At 41.6% G+C, this 20,409-nt stretch overlaps 1 protein-coding gene across 4 annotated transcripts in view; it reads left to right on the top strand.

The window, feature by feature from the left end:
- The first annotated feature begins 4,315 nt into the window (after positions 1-4,315).
- thrb (thyroid hormone receptor beta) overlaps positions 4,316-20,409 on the top strand; it is a 78,733-nt gene continuing 62,639 nt past the window's right edge. For 2 of the 4 annotated variants that reach the window (XM_084455257.1, XM_084455254.1), the window contains exons 1-2: positions 4,316-4,454; positions 19,958-19,987. The gene's annotated coding sequence lies outside the window, so the exon portion shown is untranslated. Of the gene's footprint in view, positions 4,455-5,489; positions 5,590-19,957; positions 19,988-20,409 lie in introns of those variants that run through there. The other 2 variants (XM_084455255.1, XM_084455256.1) reach the window with 2 other exon arrangements.

Below are 20,409 nucleotides of genomic sequence, written 5' to 3'. Positions count from 1 at the left end.
GTTACAGTACAGTAACTACGTTCTATTATGTTTTATACTCTGTTTTAAAGTCACTGGGCTATTTAGATGTGTTTTCAAGTACTCTGTTATTCCCCATTCTGATAGCTTAGCTTAGCATCATTCACCAGTAATGTTAACAGTAGAGTGATCCATATTATGGATCAAAGGGGGGAAATGTGGAAGGTATTTTATAAAAGTGCTATTATAGTTGTTTAAACAGAAGGCCTGCTTTTTTAGGCCTAGTTAAGGTTCAATACTGTTGTACACTCTGTAGTTTTCCATAACACAGTATGCATGAAAAGTTGTTATTATCTATGTTCCAGTAGCAGATAAGTTGACTGCCAAGGACACATCACAATGAAAAGCCTGTTTAAATTGTAACATAACAGAACACCTTATCCACCTCGGCCGAATGGAAGACGACAGTAGTGAGCTCATATGACCAACCAGTTAGATAGAAGTTTCAACCAATCAGGTACTCATACATGTAGTCACGCGGTGTGGAATAGCATAGCATCTGATAGTAGCCTAGCCTAGCATATATATATGCTATCCCGACACTTGAGTCGGCGCGCTTGCTCAGACACATCTATGTTTCTGTGTAACCGTCCCTTTTGCTGCAAACTGTAAGGTATTAAAGTAAGTTCTTTTATTCTATTCTGTTGTATTTCTCGTCCTCATTTGACAAGGTTGTGTGGTTGTGTTGACTCCTACGAGGGGAACCCGGTGGTACTGGCGATTTCAATCTGAAATGTTATAATAGTCTTTTGTGAGTGTCCAAACGTCATAGGTCAACCGAATCCAGCCACCACAACGCCTTTCCCCACTTGCTCCAGCACGCATGCGCACAGGCCAGCGCGCAGACTGGCTATTCTCCGGCTCACATTCTCTGCGCTACGATCGTTGTTGGTGCCGAGTTGTCGTCGTCATTCGTCAGCAACAATCCGATCGTAGCGCAGAGAATGTGACGAGCATTGCCCTTTAAGTGTTGTGATTAAGTCTATTTCTGCAATAATTGCACTTATAGCTGCGTTTATTCTTTTAACGTTAACGTTACCACTCGTTGCTTCGGGTGCCGCCATGTTTGTTTAGCGAGCGGCAGGGACACGAACCAACCAGGGGCTGCTTTCCACTGTGGGGCGGGACAGCAGTTAAAACGCAGTCCCTGATTGGCCCGGTATGGTCTGGATTTTGGCATAATCACTCTGGAGGAGGCGAAGGCCAGACTAGTCTGGGGCCTGTCTCGTTCGCAGTTGTTTCGCCGGTCTAGAGCGGAAGCGCGATGACGCATCGCATAATCTTCCAGTCTGGACGCAAGATTACTTTTCGCAACCCAGCAAGAACACCATAGAGTTTAGGGTTAGGGTGAGGGTCAGGTGTAGGGTTAGGTTTAGGGTTAAGGTTAGGGTTAAGGTGAGGGGTTAGGGTCTTCCTTAACCCTAAACTCAATGGTGTTATCGCTAAACTGCGAAAACGCGTAGACGCGGTCTGGACCGGAAGAAGAACAGTTGATGTAATGTTTTTACGGTAGGATGCACATGGTGTTTCGAGTTTTGAGTAGATAACATTCGCGATGGCATCACCAGGCTTAACACCGACGAAAATTGTAAAAGAAGATGCGAGGAGAACTACCGGTTAAGGACAAATAAAGCAAGCGGAAGTAGGAGGCGGGCTCTACAGGCTCGAGCCGGAAGAAGGGGCGGGCTTAAGGCAGTGAAGTAAATAGACACCAGTCTTCTCCTCTTCTCCACGAGGAGAGACTGGTGACGCGAGGCTAAGGCCAGACCGTTCTAGTGAAACAGAATGTGAGCTCGCGAGAACGGAATGGTCGTACCAGGCTATCTAACTACGGCCGTACCTAACAGTCTAGTCCCAAAAGGGTCTAAGTGAAGCTGAGATCCTCCTGCGTAGGCCTACTATTATAAAGAGGAAGGGTGCAAGGGTGTCCCACCGTAACACCGACATGATGTCAAAATCTTTGCTGTTGCCGTCCGGCGTCACAACCCAGCACCTACAACCATGTGTTGTTTTTTTTTGTGTTTTTTTTTAAGTTTATAGAGGAACACATTTATTGCAAAACAAAAATGTGATTATACAACTTTCATGATATGCACAAGCAAATAACACTGTGTTTGAGAGGAAACTGGATAACATGCCACGTGTAGCCTACTGTTGGCTAGTTTGTTATTTCTTCTTGATTTGATGTGGACTGGTCTACAGTAGCCTATACTGTAGTTTGACCCTGTGTGCATTGGCCTGTTGCTCCTGCAATATTTGTCTTCCAGACTGCGTGTGTGTGTACTCCCACACGTCTGTGTTTACTGTAGGGAAGGCATACCGCACATGATGTACAGAAGAGTGGTTTAGGCACTTTATTCAGAGGGGTATTCGTCCAGCAGAAGAAATTGAAGATTAGAGTGTGTCTGGAGTTGAATGATAAGATGTTTATCTATTTATCGTGAGTGCCTGGAATTCTTGGTCCTCCTCACTCAGGCCAGAATGACATTAATTGAGGACTCTCTCCTCTTTCATCATACCCCATCTGAATAGAACATGGGCAACTTTCCTGTCACCAATCATTTCTGGTGAATTTCCTGGAAGAAGTAGCCTAAATTATGCAGCTAACTCAGGCACATAAGGCCACCCACAGACATAGGCCTGTTATCTAAAATGCATGAATCTTTGATGAAGAGAGGCAGTGATGCATAACCAAGATTTCATTCGCCAGCACTTGGCTGAGGTCATCGGCATGTCATACGACCTGCATCAAGAAGCAATCAAGCAGATGCTTTAATTTGTATAGAGCATTTATCCCGAATCTAACCATTAGACCTATAGGCCTAGGGAGACCGGGTGTGGTTGTCACATGGGGAGGGTTGTAACAGTTACAGTTTGACCAATTAGAAAGGAGCAGTAGTGATGTCATCAATATAGTACACTCCCCTTTCCATCTTGAGCACACACATGAAAACTTTTGGTTTTACACTGAAAAAACATTTTCAGGTAAGAAACCAAATATTTTCATCCTGATTGTTTTTTGCTTAATGTCCAATGTGCTGTAGATACTACTTTTTCACATATATAGCCTTTATTGTCAGGTTTTCTGCTTAAATATGATGTGTTGCTTTCATGCTAGCTAGCAAGCTTCTGCTGAAAAATGTTCGCTTTGTAATGGCTGACGGGTACAGGTAGGGTGGTAACACATAATAAAAAAGTTCTGAGCCCACAAAGCCTGCACCCAAGGGCAAGGCACCAGCACCTACACTTGCCACAACTGTCCGTCTGATGATTGAACCCTTGTGTAACACAGACTGTAGCCTACATAGGAATACAGTCTAAACACATACACACACAGCCTACACACATACAAACACACGCACACATGCACACACATACATATACTTGGTTCAACTGTTGCCTGTTGCTACTAGTTCTTAAAGTCCACACACTCAGGTAGAGTGTATAGAAACAAGTTATATCGTTCAGTTAGTAAGTGGAGAAAATTTGATGTCTTCTGAGTCCCCTTTTCAAGTTGCACAACATGCGTGCACACACAGAAACACATATCATCCACACTCACACAAATGCAAAACCTTTGTTGTTATTGTGCTACATTGTTGACACTTTAAATGGTTCAATTGGTCAATACATCTTGTTGTTACATCCCTCCCCGACTAGTATTACCCGGTAGCGGGGTGGGTTGTAAAGACGTGACTCTTTGCATGTGACATAAACTCACATACTCTTGTGACTATGTAGCACCCTCCAAGTGATTTTAATTTGTAGAAGACCTATATGACTTCCATGTATCAAAGTTTGAGAGATTTTGCACAAACATTCATCAAATGGCGTGGTCTGAAGCAAAAAGTGTTACAACCATACCCGGTCTCCCCCTACGTACCAAACACCTTTGATCTAGATGTAGCCAAATCCTAAAGAACAAACAGCTCCTGGACGGTTCAACGTCATGCTGGCACACAAAGACGGCCACAGCTTTTGTGGGCTACCATAATTAGGCTACTGCTTCATATAGACTGATAGCGATTTTAAAAGTTTACCATTTAAACATCCCAAGAGACAGTGTCAGAGAAGTGGTTTGGGGGCGCCAGCGCGTAGCCTACAGCTATCCTAATCATGAGAAACAGTTTAGATCATTTAGAGATTGTAGGCATGATGCATCCGGCTGCTGGTTCCTGGCAATTGATTCAAGAGCTCTCTGATTCCCCATAGCGATCAATACGGGCGGTGCAGTTGTATTTTTCGGTTCCATGTTGAAGTTCTTGCGTTCAGACTTTCTCGTATAACCGCTCCGTTGGGTCATTCCAGGGAAAGCGTTGCATCAGTTCAACCTAGCTCACTCGCTCGAAGATCATCTGCTGCCCGCAAGTTGAAGAGGAATGCAGTGCGATTGTGTCAGAAAATAATATTTGTGGATGAGCTGCGTGGCCTATGTGGTATGTTGCTTTTTCTCATTTGAAACGTCAATAAATGCCGGCGGGAAAATATGGGCTCGACAAAATGACGACGTTTCATGTTGGCTATGACAGTCGTTGCGGAATAGAAAGGTAGCATGAGCATAGGCTGTATGGCTATATCGTCTTTCTCAACTTTCTCCCCGGTGTTTTGTTTCGTTCAATGACAGCCGATGGTCTTTATATTATATGGGCAATGCATATTGGGCAATTTTATGTGGGCAATGCACATTTGAGGCAGATTTAGTGCTCGAATATCCTCGCATATAAGGCCATGCCCTGATGTAAGGTGGAGTCTGATTGAATTATGACTTCAGAGTAGGCTATAGGCTATAGTTAGTCCACATCTGGATTCGTTTCAACTTTATCAAGGCTATCCATTAAATGCCAAACATAATTAATCCCAATGTAGGCTATAATTATATCATGCTACAAGCATATATAGGCTATTGTAGCCTAGTCTATTAAATAAACGTTGCTTAAACCATAGGTGGTAAATATGTAGCATAGTTGAGAATAATGTTTAGTGAATGGAGAATTTGCAGGATGTGAACTCAGAGCAAAGATGTAGGACTACATTATTTAATGTAGCCTAGGCTAAGGGTTCCATTAAATCATTTGCCACAAACCGGGAGTCTAGGCTATAGACAATAAGAAGGCACTCGCACGTAAACCTGTGCGGTTATCTTGAAGTCTGATGACAAGCGGCGCGCGTCGACTAGGCCACTGGGCTATAATAGCCTACTTTGTTGCATTATAGCCTACAACTTTATCAGGCTAAACTGTAGTTTAATATTGATTTGCTAGCCTGGAGACCGATTTAAGCCAGGATAGTTGCAGCCAATTGTCAAAGTGATGGCAATTCAATCTTTTCGACTGTTCGAAATTCTATAGCACCAACTGTAGAACAAACTAGAAAAGAGTACCGCTAACTTTACTGTCCCTCATGCGTTGCCGTAGATTGGATTTCGGCAATGTATCAGAATTTTCCGCGAGTAGATTTTGCCGTTCTGTTAAGGGTATCTCAGGTCAAATGTCTGGCTAGTGGCTACGCAAATGCCGTGTGAACATTACAGTCGGTTTCCGAGCTGATGTGGAAATTCCCTGACCACATATTGTGAGTAGTTTACAATGTGTAGATCGATTGAATTATGCATATTAAACTGAAATAATGTAGGCCTACACGCGTACTAAGTTAACCAGCTTGCTGTTGAAGGAGCGCGTTGGCTCAATTGCATATCCATAGCTGATTATGCGTAATGCTTCTGATCTGTGTGTGAAAAGCTGTGTCATGCGGAATCAGCCATGTGCCTTATCAACTGGCCTGCATGTTGATTTCAAAGAACTTAGTTTGCCCTTGTAATTGTAGCCCATCAGCACGTTCGTACACAATGTCATCTGTGGCTAACTGTGCCATCTTGTTAGTATTCTAACAATAATGTGTGTAGCCTATAGGCCTCTGTCCTAAACGTCTCACTGGCAAAAGAAGATACACTATTAATCGCCTATATAATAGATCTTAGGCATCAGTCTACTTTGCTGAAACGGTGACACTAGATTTTACATAGCCTACTTATGAATATAATTTGTATAACATTTTATCAATAGCATACCAGACGGGATTTTACAGTATTGTATACTGTAGGAGGCATCAGTACAGCAGTAGCCTACGTCTGTTAACGTCTCCCATTAATACATTATGTGAAGAAGAATGCCAATATCGAGTTATTCAATAATTCCAACATTTATTTTTGGATAAAAGCGTCTGCTAAATGACTAATGTTATTTATTTATTTAGATATTTATTTATTTATTTATTAGCAATGATTGCATTCATTGGGTGGGATTAACTTCAATATAACAGTAGGCAACCCTACTCTGCAGTTGGTTGGTCCATTCCTGTACAATGTTTTATTCAATAGGGCAGAATTGCATCATATTAACAAATACTGTATATGTATTGAACCACTGCATCACTGCTTAGTAAAGCAAAATAGCTAGGCCTACATGAGGGAAATATCATCATAGCCTACTGATCTTGGGACTCTTCAGCCATTCTCATTCCCAGGATGTTGTATGACTTATTGTGGCTGGCTTTATGCAAAACTGTTAACAGTGACAGTTTGGCAGCATTGTTGCTATCAAAATGCATCTTACTGTATCGGTGCAGTCTAGCTACATCAGAATGATGACAACAATGATTGGACTGTTCAGAGGAAATGGAATATGCACTACTTCATTGGCCCCAAAGAACATTCACTGTTAACTTATAGTCCAGGGGTCAATCCAGACTTTGGTACCTAAGGTGACCAAAGAATATTGGTATGTTTGTCTTCCTACATGTCTCTAGTTTAGGCCTATATTTTGGTTTGATAACCCTGCCTATGATGATAGTAATCACTCTATAAACAAACCAGCCCCTGTATACAATGACAAAACCCTGATTGGGTATATATCATTTATTTAGACTTCTGGACAATATTTCTGGAAACCAATGGTCTTACAAACAGTGATTATGTCTCCAGTGTGTTTTATCTTTCACATACACGATTGGTAAAGTTACATAGTTAACCCTTTGATGCACAATATGCAAACATCTAATGCACAGCATGAGTCAAACATTACCACCGATCATTATTTTCCTTTTAGTTTATGAACATGAAAAGTTGAAAAGATGCACATTACTTAACGGGTTAGGTAATGATCATAATGAAAAGACTAGAACCCGGCACGCACACTCTAATGCTCCAATGTTGACTTTTACTAGAATAGACTTTAATAGATGACTTTAATAGATGACCCGTGCTGCTGCCCTCCACCCCCACTCCGTCGGTGCCCACAGAAGTTCCCTGTCTCTCCTCCTCCTGTCTCTCCTCCCCATGTCTCTCCTCACATGAATGTCTCTCCTCAACCAGCAAATTTTGGAGCAGATCCAAATCACGGGGCTGGTCTACGGTCCGCCCAAACACGGCCGGTCATTCACCTCCATTCATTTTTTGGACTTACTGTAGGCTCAAGAGTCAAAAATTGCCTCCATTCATTGTCAATGGAGGAAATTGAGACGCCCATATCACGACATGAGGAGGTCACAGAGTCGACCTAACTAATGCAGCAATACCAAACATGTCCTGCTTGCACACACATCCATGCAAACAGAGCCACGAAATGCATGAGGTTTGTGCTCTCTGAGCACGATTTTTACCTTCTCTCCAACCACAGCTGTGCGAGAGGTAATGTTTTTGGTGGCGTCTGTATGCCTGTCAGGAGGATTACGCAAAAACTACTGCACCGACTTTCACAGAAGTCGGTGGAAGGGTGTAGCATGGGCCACCTTAGACCATTACATTTTGGAGCGGATCCAAATTACAGGACGGGTCCACGAGCCGGCCAAACACGGCTGCCCATTCACCTCCATTCATTCTTTAGACCAGGTTTATGCTTAAACTATCTGACCAATTTTCACTAAAACGCGGTGGAGGGTTGTAGCATGGGCCAATTTAGAACCCATTCAATTTTGGCGCACACAGAGCCACAAAATGCAATCACAGGCGGAAGTCTGTGCTCTCTGAGCACCATTTCTAGTTTTACAGTATATATTGTTGCTAACACAGTTATGACATTATTGTATGTATATATATATATATATTGTATTTATATAATAACAATTACACCACCACCAACACTTCTACAGTACCTCCACCAACACCAAAACTAACACCACCACTAACAACACCACCAACACTAGGGAGGGGAAGAGATGGAGAAAAACTCACCAAGCCATGACACTGCAGTAACGTTAGCACCACTGTCATATATTTGCAATGAACTTAATGTGCTGCTGTATTATATGATGTTATCGCTAGTCAACTAGCAGGTCTCTGATCATATCCTCCTCTTGAACCTTGGTATAAAGATGAACCCACATGTACTCAGTGTAATGAGATGATTCTGACAACATTATTAGACTTTGTGTGAGGCCTGGCATGGCATGCTTTCCAGAGGTACTTTTTGACTGGTCTGCCCTTTAAAACTCTGCATGCATTGTGTCAGGAGCCATTTCATTTTAGGCCTAATCCTTCAGTGACAGGAGCAAAATAAGTGCTATTGACTACTCAAATCAAACTTTATTTGTAGCGCATTTCATACACAGAGGAAACACTATGCGCTTCATAGAGAGAAATGGGGGGATGGACATAGATCCTACCCCTACATTTTCCAGAGGGAAGCAACTGTGCATGGATGTACATTGATGGTGGGGGTGGGACTATATTCCAGGATTTACTTACATTGTTTACAAGATGCTAAGAAGCAAAATGAGAAGGCATCACTTTGTCATCATTCACTTAGAAGATGGTGGCATGGTCAAGGTCTGGTCTGTTGGAGGCCCCAGTTCTTATTGGTTGGAGATGTTGTGTTTGTTTCACTTTAATGATTCTGATTAATGACTTATTATAGTGCCCAAAAAGTAGGCTACGCTTTGCAGGAAACAAATGCATATTCTGGGCTTTAGTTTCTTTGAACAAACCCAAAGTGGAGTGTTCTTCTGTTTCCTCATGGATTGTTTGGGATTTATTTCCCTGTAGTGCAGGCTTGCCAAAGGAAAAACTAAGATGGTTTTGTGTTCAGCTTTAAAAATGGCAGTCTTACCAGTTCGACGTAAGAAGTTTTTTTTATTTTTATATATGATAAACTTAGTACCCCTCTCACTAACTCGTCTCATGTAGGCTCCAGTAGACTAACTAGTCAATGGGTAATGATCCACAATGTCAGTTACTTGTCACTGACAAGTTGTCAGTTACTATCTCTCTCTTTCTCAATCTACTCATAACACACACTCAGACACACACACACACACACACACTCACATACATACACACACACACACATACACACTTCACAGTCAAAGCACACACTCTTGCTTTAAACTAATGGAACGTAAAACAACGGCTTGATGTGGTCTTCAATGGTCACAGCAGCAGACATTGTTGTTGGTAGATGGTCTCTCAACAACAGAAAGTCAACCTGTGTGGTTAACCTGTGACAGCGAGTCATTTCACAAGGCTTTGCTTCATTCTGCTTGAGTGGTCAATAATCACTGACTTGATGTGCCTTGAGAAATTCATAAAGTCCCCTACTCCTGTTGGTTGAGTTAGTCCATGGCACTGGAGTGTCTCTCTGGTTCCATTGTTTCACAGCAGATGAACGGTTTTATGTCTCTGAAACGGTATCTTTCTCTTGAGGAGAATGCGCTAGTTGAATTCCCAGCTAAAGGAGATAGACGAGGCTTTTGAAACAGGCAGATGTGGATCCTCCACCGGTGCCTTACCGCACCTGCCTCTCTTAAGCATTGTTTTGGTCCTTTGCTTATGATGTTCTTGAAGAAAACTGATAAGGGTGATTTAGAATCTACGGTGGTGACATTTTGAAATGGGGTTGTTTTTATTAATTTCAAATATGTAGGCTATTCATCATTATAAAGGACATCTAATTTAGCTCATCTGCCAATTAAGCCTTGTGTTTCAGCAGATCTACAATATAGGATTACACTGTTTGCTGATAATTATGCCCCTCTTTTGCCAGCATAATTGCGTTAAAGGAAAACATGCCTATATATTTATTTAAAACATGCCTATTTAGATTTATTTAGGTGTATTTATGACTGATGAGGCAAAAATAGATTTTGACTACAAGGCACATATGTTACACAGGGGTGCAGACTTGTCACCTTTAGGTGGAAGTAGCAGTTTTTAATCCAAAATAGGTCATTTGTTTGATCAGTGTATGTATGAGTTTGCATGTTTGTCACCTTTTTCACCTGTGATCGGTATGCACCTCTGGTTACAGGTAGGGGCTCTTCAGCATGTTAAGATAAAGCTATCAGAATAGCCCAGAAGGCCCTACTCTGCCTCTGTTCTCCCAGATATGAGTAGAATGTGTGTCTCATATTCTCCATGGGGACATTGAGGCCTGGATTACACTAGCGTGGATGTCCATATATTTTCGAACGGGCAAAACGATTCACAATTACACACGAAAATTGCACCTAAAGATCTGTTCCAAATGTCTTATCACACTAACACGCCCGGAAACGCATACTGTATCACACCACCATTAAAGGGCATATCAAACAGCTGATTTATGAGTTTGAGCTATAGCAATCAAGGGTGCATTTGTCTTGGCTAGTAGCATAGTCTAGAAGGTTGTGAGTTTAAAATGCAGCCGTCTAACCAATGCCAAAAGTTACCAGCAAATACATTTCCATCCTGTTTGTGTTCCATGTCTGGTGCGAATTCCCTGCTTTTAAAATAATCTTGAATCCAAAAAGATAGCCTACTCATTCCAATCTCTAATTGTAGGCAAATCTCAATCGGTGCTGCTGTGATAGCAATATTAGGCTACTATTTTTCACCTTATTTATTTATTTATGTTTTAAGAGATGAATGGTTGTAAACCATAAACTCAGGCAGGTATATTGGAATTAATTTAAACAGTTCCCTTTGCTTCCTAACCACCATCTCATCTACTTCGTGTTGCTGCATTTTTTTGTTTTATTCTTTAATGTTTTTAGAGCGCAATCAACTTTTACCGATAGGACAAAGTCCATCCATTCAACCAACTTTGTCCTAGAGCACAGTGCTCATAGCCCAGGGTTTTCAACCAGTGGTCCACGGCCCGCTGGTGGTCCGCGAGGGCATTGCATGTGGTCCGTGAGAATTTTTTATTTTCTTATTATTTTTTAATTCATTCATTCATTTATTAATTCATTTTCATTTCCATTTACAATTTCTTGTTTGTGAATAATCAAATCCATCCAAATATGTCAAATTTAGTGCAGTTGACTCTTAACGATTACAAATAGCGATCGATTAGGGTATGGATGAAGGACTTAAAACGAACTGGTTATAAGGAATATTGGAATATTCGGACTGAATTAGATTTTGAATAGAGAATATTATGAAGTAGATATTAGAATAAAATAATATTATTTAAAAAGAAGAAAAGGGCAGGAGAGCTCGGAAGTTCAGTCAGGTGTGATGAAGGTGCTATTTGGTCGGGAACACAAACTGAGCTGGACAGCTTACCCACGCATATAGCGGTATATCTAAATAAAGGCTTTTTAACTTTTTGCCAGTTACTTTTCTTGGGACAAGATAATATTATTATTTGAAGTGTCTACTCTTGTTTGAATTATGATTTGAAGTGTTAACTTTTTGGGGGGAACCTGTAAACATTAAATACAGTTTAAGTTCATCTTATTGTACGTTTATGGCATTATTCTTATTTCCAAATTGATATTAACTATAGTATCCAATAAGATACTGTATAGGCTAGCTCAAACTCGTAAATCATCTGTTTGATTTTTATAATGTGAAGGGAACACAGCGTTACACACAATGTACAGTATTAAAGGAGTAGTAAAGGGAAAATGCATGTTTAGCCCTATTTTAAGGTTACTTATGATTCAGATCAAAAAGTTGATAAAACTAGCACTTTTGAGAAAGTCTGATAATTGCTCTACCACCGTTTAGGTCATAGAATGGATGTGGATGGGCACCTTGAAAAATCATTCAAAAACATGTTAAACTTTGATTTCAGACAAGACAAGAAGCTCACCGAGGGGGTGATTGGTGTCCGTTGGTGTTCTGACATCAAATTCGCCGCAAAGTATGAATCCTGTAGGGTTTTATTGATCATCTTATGAAATCCACTGACTTGTATTGAAGCGACCGTTGTAGATGTGTAGATCAATCCGCAGAGGGGATTCAGGAAGCGGAACTACTTATGGTAGCTATTGTTATTGGCCGTGTCCGAAATGCCTGCTACTTGCTATATAGCAGGCTAGAAGTAGCATGCTTCTTCAAAAATGTGCCTGCTACCTCTCGCCTGCTATTCTCGCCTGCTATCTCGCCTGCTATATTGTCGGAAAAAACGGCGAAAAACGTAGCAAAGTCCAGAGCATGCTATTCTGGATGTTACGTCACTGTTCAGCGAAATTTTCAGGACAGCTGTCATGGCCGACGGCAGAAAGCAGTGCATTAGCATTGTTAAGTACCTGCCATCAAATCACCATTCTGTCAAATATATCGTTTCGAAAAATTATTTCTTTATCCAGGCATCTTAGTTTTAACAGTTTCATTATAGCGGAGCAGGTTATATTTGCTCGTATGTTGTATTTATTCTGTTCACAACTTCGCGATCAGTCAGGCTACAGAGCTCCAGGAACCCCTATGCCAAGCCGAGCTGCATCACATTGTGGCCAGCCCAGAGTCCTCTGCTACGGCTACGGTTTCTGGAGCTCTGTAGCCTGGCTGTACTATCGCAAACTTGTGAACAAAATAAATACCACATACGAGCAAATATGACCTGCTCCACTATAATGAAACTGTTACAACTAAGATGCCTGGATAAAGAAATAATTTTTCGAAACTATATATTTGACAGAATATAACCAGAATATAAACTAACCACAGGTTCGAGGTCTGGGTAACTGAACGCCTTTTCGCCTCAGCATAACGACGTAACCCACGCATTCCCGTCACCTGACTCAAGTAGCATGCTACATTTTTCTCGCCTGCTATATCGTTTTTGTGGAGTAGTAGGTACTATATAGCATGCTACTTCTCACCTGCTATATAGCAAGTAGCAGGTAGCAGGCATTTCGGACACAGCCATTGTTTATGTTGCTAGGCTACCTAGTTTGCGGAAGTTTACACACGTATGTGCTGCGACTAAATAGTTCTATGCTAAATATTTAAAAAAGCCTTTCCAAATGAACTAGAATCTTACTTTATGGCGAATTATATGTCAGAACGCCAACTAACTTTCTTGTCTTTGAAATTGAGAGTTTAACATTAACATTTTTGAATGATTTTTCAAGGTGCCCACCCACATCCATTGTATGACCAAAACGGTGGTAGAGCAATTATCACTCTCTCAAAAGTGCTAGTTTTGTCAACGATTTGATCTGAACCATTGTATATGATCATAAGTAACCTTAAAACAGGGTTAAACATGCATTTTCTCTTTACTACTCCTTTAAGCACAATAAAATGGGTCGTAGGACATTCTGATAGACTGCCTACCTGACAGGATGTGCTACCCATGAATTAAACATATATATCAGATAATGGGTGGTAGGTCATCCTGAGGAGGTAGGCCAATTTTTCAGAACACCGGCAGTATCAATCCGCCTCCGGGTTCGAGCTTCGTTTTGGCCGCAGTGTAATTGCTAGGCACAAACGTAGGTCACAGAAAAACGCAGTAGGTTTAGTGTAATCCAGGCCTTAGTTGAATGGTTTACAACCAGCTACGGCTTGGCAAATGGCCGTTGGTTTTTGCACAGACCAAGCTGTCAGAAGAGACAGATGGTGCAACATTCATGTTTTACTGTACAAAACACAATGCATTACATACATGCATGAGATGACAGTAAGTCCATAAGAAATGTATGCTTCTGCGGTTTAGGCAGAACTGAATCTCTGTTTCTTGTCAGTGCAGGAAAAAGGTACCTTGGCAGGAGTCATATCTTTCCTCTTCCTCACAGGTGGAAAAAACATATCTTTTAACCCAACTCTTAGAGTATACAACTCCAATACCGCTGTTCTCAGAAACATGGTCCTAATCGTTTGAAAACCTATCCAAAGATCACTGAAAAATGTGAGAGAGAGGCAGGCTGTGTTCCAAACCAAGGTGCTTGAGCCAACACGTTTGAAGAAAAATGGTGATTGTTACATTTAGTTTTTCTCTGCTGTCAGAGTGTGAGTATATGGTGTGGTCTGAGAAAATAACAGATTTGACTACATCAGTTCTACTTCTTGTGTTTTTCTTTCTAGTGTCGTTATGCATTCTTGCATTCTATGCTGCCCTTTCCCCTAGTCAAGATTTTGCTGTTCATCGATTTATATGGAGTTGTTTAAACCGCTTGGACAAAATGTTCTCTGACTCTGAACTGTTGATCATCTTGGCTCGATGCATCACTGGGGCACTTTTTTGGGCTGGCCGGGTATACTTCCAGATGTCAGAAACAACTGCTGATATATTTGCTTACACAGCATACCGAGTGTATCTTCTGGCTTCATCAGTGGTCTATACTGGAGGGAGTTTGTGCCAAACATGTCTGTACACATTATGCAATTCATGTATCATATCGCCTTAGTAAGAACATATTGTCCTTGGGAAATTAGTTTTTGAGCTAAGCCCAATGTTGACCACATACTGTATATACACAGACATTCATTCAGTTGTATGTCTAATCAAAGCCAGTCAATAAAGCTTCTGTTTTCCCATTTCAGGAAGTGGAAAACTATTAGGCAAAACAGAAACGTGATTTGCAAACGGTGCCTGCTACTTTTTGCGCTGACCTACCAGTACGGTGTGTTATACTGTGGACTTACCTACAGTATCATGCGTAGTAGGACAATTTTACATTCCATTTTCTACAGTCACTGTGGTCCACACAGTAACATATTCTCACACCCCATCTCTCGTTGCTCTTAGTACTGTATAACTGATGATGAATTGATTGTTAGACTTTATTTTCATGTTTCACATTCCTCAGAAATGACCAATGAAAGTTCCTTTGTTTTGGAACAGACTCATTAACATAGACTAGGCTTCGGAGACATTTGCAACATACTGTAGCAGGATGCTGCTTTCCATGAAATACAGTCTCAAAGATTAACACAGAGGTGGTTACTTTGTCTTAATTCACAACATTCACTATTACACTGCTTCACTCACTAACGTTGGTGTTCAGACACACCATGTCTAAAGTGTGAAAGTGTATAAAGGACAGAGTTCTAGTGTGAGGACTGAGCTGAGGAGATAGAGGAGGCAAAGTCGTGTTTACCCTGCAGATTGTTGCATTCCCTCAGAGAGAGAGCCTCATTTGTGTGCGCTTAGAATGGGATCTGCTGGCAGAAAGCTAGGCCACATCAAGCTAATTAAATCTGAGGAGAATCCAAGCAATCAAATAATGCATCCAGATCTGAAGGAAACGGCAAGATAAAAACATGTTTTTGTTAAAAGCACAAGGGGTTCGAGGGCAGTTGTTGGTTCCCCTGCCTCTCTCCTCCAATATAAGTAACCCAAACAGCCCCTTTCAGAATAGAATATAAAGTTTATTTGCCATGTGCAACAAGTACGGGTACTAGGGCTGGGTATCGATTCGAATTTCAAGAATCGATTCAGGTTCAGAATTGATTATCATGATTCGATTCAATATCGATTCGGTTAGTGTTACTAAAACCTTTTTTTTTTTGCTGTAACCTTAATTACATGACCGCCAAGTTATGCAACACATCAATACTAGGGCTGGGTATCGATACTGATTTCCAAAAATGAATGAATGAATGAATCATTGAATGAATGAATGAACTATTCATTTATTCATTCATTCATTAAATAAAAGATCAATTTTGGGATTCATGAATCGATTCTGAATCATTTGATTCAGAATCGATTAATCGATCTTTAAAACCCAGCCCCAACGGGTACAGGTACATTGGAATTTTTGTAATTGCTTGTCTTTACAGTATCTTATCAGTGCTAATCAGTTTTTCATTCCAGTCCTACTGTATGTACTCAACTAGACATTGAAATGTTCCCAAACTGTCAATTTACTATCCTATCCGTGGGGGCGACTTGCTGTGACAGTGATGCGTTGAAGATGTCTGTGAAGACAGGAGCCAGCTGTGTGGCACACATTTTGATGACACAGGGTGGTATGCCATCGGGACCTGCTGCTTTACGGGCATTCACCTTCCTGAAGGATTTGAGCACCTCAGCCTCAGATAGTTGTAGGACTGTGTTTTTAGGTTCCCTGAGGTTCTTGGCTGGTGTGCTCGTGTTCAGTATGTGGAACCTCGCATAGGTGTTGAGCTTGTCTGGGAGCTCTTTGTCAGCTGCGATGTCTGTGGGCCTCACTTTGTACTTTGTTTTTGTCTTCGGTGAGGGTCTGTAGGCCCTGCCACATGCTTTTGACCGACAACTAATCTTTATGAACCAAAGATTCTGAATCTAAAATGGATATGATAGTTGAAATGAAGCCATTGTGGATATGAAAGTCTGCTTTGTTAGAAATCCAGTTTGTTGCACAGTGATACAGATTTAACCGGCAAAGAAGCTTTGAGGTTGCCTGGTAACAATGCTAGGAATAATACAAGTACTATGGAAGTACTATGCTGACTAGTCCAAACCACTCTTTGCCACTAGTCTGGCAATGCAAAAAGTAGGCTGCACTTATTAAATGTATTTTGCAGTGGTTATTGTATCTCTGTTAATGCATCCTTGTGGCTGTTTAATAGTAGACTACTAGTGCTGTCATTTCTAGTAGAGAAGCACATGCTTATTATTCTTTTGAAAGGTTTTGGAGTGACCTGTTGCATTACCTTAGAAATAGAACCCCCGTTGTTGTTCAAAGAAACACAGTGGTAGGTTAAAATTGAAAGTTCCCTGAAGAGTGCCAACTGCAGTGGGGCTATTTTCTCAGAAAAGCAGGTGGTAGCCAAAGTCAGTGGAACGCCATTAGCTCAGTCAAAGGAGTTCTCGGTTGACCATTTGTGATCAACTTAACTGTTCTCAGCTCAGGTTGAACATTTTCACATTTTTGTCAACTCATCTGCGGTTGGCCGGTTTCAGCTTGCATCTCAGACAAGTGCAAAACAGTCATTGAAACATCTGCATTTTTAGCTATCTCTGAAGTTCTCATTCAAATGCGATGCCAGAATCCCTCCTTCTGCACAAAACACACGGCAGTTAGCCTACAGACAGTTGTGATGCTGTGTAGGAGGTGATCAGATCTGTTCAGTTTAGAAAAAAATGGACAAGCAGGACTGTCACTTTGCATGATTAATGGATCCTGCTTTGCATACTTGTCAGAGGTAATTTATCCTACTGTTGTGTGATGGATTGTACTTTGTCCACCACAAAGGCTTACTTTGTTTGAAGGAGTTTGTTCTTTGTCCTCTAACATACCTGACTCGCACATCTCCTGTAATATTGTGCTTAGATTTAATGTCAGTGAGAAAAGCAGTGGTTCAGCAGAGGTTTGAAAGAAGTGCAGCATGAAAACCTCTTCCAGCCCTATAGACATTTTAACAACACCTCTGCTGAAAGATGTAATCAGCTCCATCAGCCCCTATATGCTCTCTATCATTAATAGCTCATTGGTTTCTGGCTGTGTTCCCTCCCATTTCAAACAGGCTGTTGTTCAGCCTCTCCTTAAAAAGCCTAACCTGGACCCCGCTCTACCTAGCAACTATCGGCCTATTTCTAAGCTGCCCTTTATTTCAAATATTTTAGAAAAAGTTGTTGCTAACCAGCTCACTGTTCAGTGTTTCCCATACGTGAATTCATCCATGGCGGCCCCCCAAAAAAGCGCACCCCCCAAAAAATTGTGCACGCTGTGCACGTTTCATTGGTCCTGGCTTACCTGGTTCTAGGACCCATCAGATGCCACTGGTTATCAAAAGTTTTGACTTCTCATTAAAAATAAAACTCGAACGCCGTTTTGCGCTGTGCACAGAGGGTGGGGGATATATTAGACCAGTGAGATGTCCAGGCCCTCTGCCCTGGTGTGTGGCAGCTGTTAGTGTCAGAGAAGAAGCCTAGTTCAGACTGCATGATTGCCATCTCCGAGGGATCTCTATTAGATGATGGTCAGCTGGCTCTTTTGAGCAACTGCAGTCATTTCAGCTTCCACTGGCACATTTCCCCAGGCAAAACTGAAGTTCTCATTGTTGTTGCTGACAGCATTGCTCCTAAGGTAGCCAGATGTATTAGGTCCCTCAACTGTAATGTCTGCTCGAACCTGAGAAATCTCTGTAATCTTCGATCAGGCTATGCACCTTGACAAGCACAGCACCAACCTGTACATGTTTTTTCCACCTAAGAAACATTGCAAAGCTCAGACCTATTGTATCTCCTCTGAGTTAGAAATGATTATCCATGCCTTTGTCTCATCACACCTGGATTATTGCAATTCTCTTTTTACTGGCCTCAGCAAAGCATCCTTGGACTGCCTTCAGCTGGTCTAGAATGCTGCCTCCAGGCTGTTGCCTAGATCCAGCAGAACTTCTCATATTACTCCTGTCCTGGCCTCCTTGCACTGGCTCCCAGTTCATTTTAGGATCCAGTTCCATCTGACCTGCTCCATGCACATGCTCCCAGCAGGTCACTGAGGTCTGCAGACCAAGCTCTGTAGGTTGTCCCTCAAACCAGGCTTAAGGCCAGAGGTGACAGAGCCTTTGAGTCTGTGGCACATAGATTGTGGAATGCTCTTCTCCAGGACTCAAGAGGTGCAGTCTGTGTGGATTATTTTTAAGAAGCAGCTAAAAACGCTTTTGTTTAGACATTTTCTTTGTCAATTTTTAATCAGACACCCCTTCCACCCACAACCTTCCATTTCATCTGTTCGAGATTATCAAAGTAATCTATTAAAGGTGTGAGTAGTTGATAGCTGCTCTCTAATTATACTGACTACCCTCTCTTTGCCAGCTATGAAAAGCAATTCCTCATATCTCCCCTATTCAACTTGCGAAGGTAATCCAAAAACCTCAAACACAACTGAGCTCAGTATATCAGCCACTCACTATTGGGCTACCAAGTCTAGATTGCCAGGTACAGACGTGTTCAATCTAGGGATGCAAACAATTAATCGAAAATAGATTAATTGATCGTCAAGGATTTGTTCAAGCACGTGAAATTTACTCTACTACTACTATCTACTATGATACTTGATCTACTATCAAACAGATAGTAGATCAAGTAGTGAAGCAGCCATCTCCTGAGAAATGCAGAGAAATCAACAGCAGCATATTTTGAAAAATGAAGTGGGCCAAGTAAAGCATTGTGTGGGACCACTTCGAAAAGAAAGGACAAGATGCCACTTGCAAATATTATGATACCGTGTACACCTACAACACTACGACAACAGCAATCACTTGAAGAACGTTCACTCGGATAAGTTGGCTCTCCTCCTCGTCTCACCTGCAGCAAACCCACTATCGGGTCAGTGAGGAGGAGCTCTGAAAAAACCCAGTCCGTCCGTAATAAAGTTTTAAGTAAAAAAACGCTTTTGGTATTGTTTGGAAATTTGGGTATTTTAATTACAATTAATGATTGATCGTTAACATTACCAATGATCGATTCAGGCACGTGCCTACAATTTGCAACCCTAGTTCATAGAGGATTGAACATTCAATCACTCCTGTGGAACTGGTCTTCACTCAAATCTAGCCTCTACCACTTCAACAGGATCAGTAACTCTCTGTACAAAGCTATTTTATCAAAGTTCAAAGTCCTCCGAAATAAATAATTAAAGCTCTGCGTTATGACAGAGCTATCTGCCTGTCTATCTTGAGTAAGCACTGTAGTATTACATTACCAGAGACAACATGGTAGCCAACAAGTGCAGCTGACGTAGGCCCTTCTTGTGACTGGTGTGTCTTTCTCTCTTTCCCTCTCATGTGAACGGACCTCTCCAGTTCTCCCACCACCTACTGTACTCTCAACAGGTAAGTTGTCTCTCATTATCACTGATAGCAGAGAGATCAGAGGCGGTGGTCGTGGCTGTGCCAGCCCTAGACTCCTAGCACAGTGTGCCCGCCTATCCTTTGTTGCCTCATCATGCTACCTGTAAGGGGCTTCGGAGCAGACAGGAAGGCAGTGCAGTAGGTTTGCTGCTGGGCTGTGTTTGATGCGCATCAGGGGGTGAATAATTCATGGAGAGAGAGAAGGAAACCTTTAAAAGCATCTTTGCTTTTTTGCCCCGGCATTTCTATGGTGCACTCTCAGAGGGAGGTCAGCCCGGGTAAAAAGAGTTCTGATGGCCAGTGTGAAGACAATTTATTATGGCAATCCTGGTGACATAACTAGTGCACAGTAAACCTGTCATCCCCCACCCATGATGCATGTTGTCATCATGTACAGTTGTTGG

This window comes from Borostomias antarcticus (genome assembly GCF_949987555.1).
Source record: "Borostomias antarcticus genome assembly, chromosome: 21".
Taxonomy (NCBI): Eukaryota; Metazoa; Chordata; class Actinopteri; order Stomiiformes; family Stomiidae; genus Borostomias; species Borostomias antarcticus.
The sequence above is the reverse complement of the archived record's forward strand: the minus strand, read 5'-3'. Positions and strand labels throughout refer to the sequence as shown.